We start from the raw sequence: 3,491 nt of genomic DNA on the forward strand, positions 1-3,491 counted from the left end.
TGTTTGTCTCTACATGTGAGATGGGTCTCCTGAATATAGCACACTGATGGGTCTTGACTCTATCCAATTTGCCAGTCTGTGTCTTTTAATTGGGGCATTTAGCCCATTTACATTTAAGGTTAATTTGCCAGTCTGTGTCTTTTAATTGGGGCATTTAGCCCATTTACATTTAAGGTTAATATTGTTATGGGTGAGTTTGATCCTGTCATTATGATGTTAGCTGGGTATTTTGCCTATTAATTTATGCAGTTTCTTCATAGCATCGATGGTCTTTACAATTTGGCAAGCTTTTGCAGTGGCTGGTACCGGTTGATTCTTTCCATGTTTAGTGCTTCCTTCAGGAGCTCTTGTAAGGCAGGCCTGGTGGTGACAAACTCTCTCAGCATTTGCTTGTCTGTAAAGGATTTTATTTCTCCTTCACTTATGAAGCTTAGTTTGGCTGGATATGAAATTCTGGGTTGAAAATTCTTTTCTTTAAGAATGTTGAATATTGGTCCCCACTCTCTTCTGGCTTGTAGGGTTTCTGCCAAGAGATCTGCTGTGGGTAACCTGACCTTTCTCTCTGGCTGCCCTTAACATAGTTTCCTTCATTTCAACCTTGGTGGATCTGACAATTATGTGTCTTGGGGTTGCTCTTCTTGAGGAGTATCTTTGTGATGCTCTTTGTATTTCCTGAATTTGAATGTTGGCCTGCCTTGCTAGGTTGGGGAAGTTCTCCTGGATAATATCCTGAAGAGTATTTTCCAACTTGGTTCCATTCTCCCTGTCACTTTCAGGTACACCTATCAAATGTAGATTTGGTCTTTTCACATAGTCCCATATTTCTTGGAGGCTTTGTTCATTTCTTTTTACTCTTTTTTCTCTAACCTTGTCTTCTTGCTTTATTTCATTAATTTGATCTTCAGTCACTGATACCCTTTCGTCCACTTGATGATGAAATTGGCTACTGAAGCTTATGCATGTGTCACTAAGTTCTCGTGCCATGGTTTTCAGCTCCATCAGGTCATTTAAAGTCTTCTCTACACTCTTTATTCTAGTTAGCCATTTGTCTAACCTTTTTTCAAGGTTTTTAGCTTCCTTGCGATGGGTTTGAACATGCTTCTTCAGCTCGGAGAAATTTGTTATTACCAACCTTCTGAAGCCTACTTCTGTCAACTTGTCAAAGTCATTCTCCATTCAGCTTTCTTCCATTGCTGGCAAGCAGCTGTGATCCTATGGAGGAGAAGAGGTGCTCTGGATTTTAGAATTTTCCACTTTTCTATTCTGATTTCTCCCCATCTTTGTGGTTTTATCTACCTTTGGTCTTTGATGTTGGTAACCTACAGATGGGGTTTTGGTGTAGATGTCCTTTTTGGTGATGTTGGTGCTATTCCTTTCTGTTTGTTAGTTTTCCTTCTAACAGTCAGGTCCCTCAGCTGCAGGTCTGTTGGAGTTTGCTGGAGGTCCACTCCAGACCCTGTTTGTCTGGGTATCACCAGCAGAGGCTGTAGAACAGCAAATATTGCAGAATAGCAAATATTGCTGCCTGACACTTCCTCTGGAAGCTTCGTCCCAGAGGGGCACCCACCTATATGCTGTCTCTTATACACATCTAGATGTGTATAAGAGACAGGCTCTGTTCTGTTCCATTGGTCTATATCTCTGTTTTGGTACCAGTACCATGCTGTTTTGGTTACTGTAGCCTTGTAGAATAGTTTGAAGTCAGGTAGAGTGATGCCTCCAGCTTTGTTCTTTTTGCCTAGGATTGTCTTGGCAATGCAGGCTCTTTTTTGGTTTCACATGAACTTTAAAGTAGTTTTTTCCAATTCTGTGAAGAAAGTCATTGGTAGCTTGATAGGGATGGAGTTGAATCTATAAATTACCTTGGGCAGTATGGCCATTTTCACTGTATTGATTCTTCCTATCCATAAGCATGGAATGTTCTTCCATTTGTTTGCTGTTTGTATCCTCTTTTATTTCGTTGAGCAGTGGTTTGTAGTTCTCCTTGAAGAGTTCCTTCACATCCCTTGTAAGTTGGATTCCTAGGTATTTTGTTCTCTTTGTAGCAATTGTGAATGGGAGGTCTCTCAAAATTTGGCTCTCTGTTTGTCTGTTATTGGTGTACAGGAATGCTTGTGATTTTTGCACATTGATTTTATGTCCTGAGACTTTGCTGAATTTGCTCATCAGCTTAAGGAGCTTTTGGGCTGAGATGATGGGGTTTTCTAAATATACAGTCATGTCATCTGCAAACAGAGACAATTTAACTTCCTCATTTCCTAATTGAATTCCTTTTCTTTCTTTCTCTTGCCTGGTTGCCCTGGAGTGGTGAGAGAGGGCATCCTTGTCTTGTGCCAGTTTTCAAAGGGAATGCTTCCAGTTTTTGCCCATTCATTATGATATTGGCTGTGGGTTTGTCATAAACAGCTCTTATTATTTTGAGATATGTTCCATCAATACCTAGTTTATTGAGAGTTTTTAGCATGAAGGGTTTTTGCATTTTGTCAAAGGCCTTTTCTGCATCTATTGAGATAATCATGTGGTTTTTGTCATTGGTTCTGTTTATGTGATGGATTACGTTTATTGATTTTCATATGTTGAACTGGCCTTCCATCTCAGCGATGAAGCCAACTTGATCATGGTGGATAAGCTTTTTGATGTGCTGCTGGATTCAGTTCGCCAGTATTTTATTGAGGATTTTTGAATTGATGTTCATCAGGGATATTGGTCTAAAATTCTCTTTTTTTGTGTGTGTGTTTCTGCCAGGCTTTGGTATCAGGATGATGCTGGCCTCATAAAATGAGTTAGGGAGGAGTTCCTCTTTTTCAGTTGATTGGAATAGTTTCAGAAGTACCAGTTCCTTTTTGAACCTCTGGTAGAATTCGACTATGAATCCATCTGGTCCTGGACTTTTTTTGGTTGGTAGGCTATTAATTATTGTCTCAATGTCACAGTCTGTTATTGGTCTATTCAGAGATTCAACTTCTTCCTGGTTTAGTCTTGGGAGGGTGTATGTATACAGGAATTTATCCATTTCTTCTATATTTTCTAGTTTATTTGGGTAGAGGTGTTTATAGTATCCTCTGATGGTAGTTTGTACTTCTGTGGGGTCGGTGGTGATATCTCCTTTATCATTTTTTATTGCATCTGTTTGATTCTTCTCTCTTTTCTTCTTTATTAGTCCTGGTAGCGGTCTATCAATTCTGTGGATCTTTTCAAAAACCAGCTCCTGGAATCATTGACTTTTTGAAGAGTTTTTCGTGTCTCTATCTCTTTCAGTTTTGCTCTGATCTTAGTTATTTCTTGCCTTCTGCTAGTTTTTGAATTTGTTTGCTCTTGCTTTTCTAGTTCTTTTAATTGTGATGTTAGGGTGTCAATTTTAGATCTTTCCTGCTTTCTCCTGTGGGCATTTAGTGCTATAAATTTCCCTCTACACACTGTTTTAAATGTGTTCCAGAGATTTTGGTATGTTGTGTCTTTGTTCTCATTGGTTTCAAAGAACATCTTTATTT

This window comes from Mandrillus leucophaeus, unplaced genomic scaffold (genome assembly GCF_000951045.1).
Source record: "Mandrillus leucophaeus isolate KB7577 unplaced genomic scaffold, Mleu.le_1.0 Scaffold299, whole genome shotgun sequence".
Lineage (NCBI taxonomy): Eukaryota > Metazoa > Chordata > Mammalia > Primates > Cercopithecidae > Mandrillus > Mandrillus leucophaeus.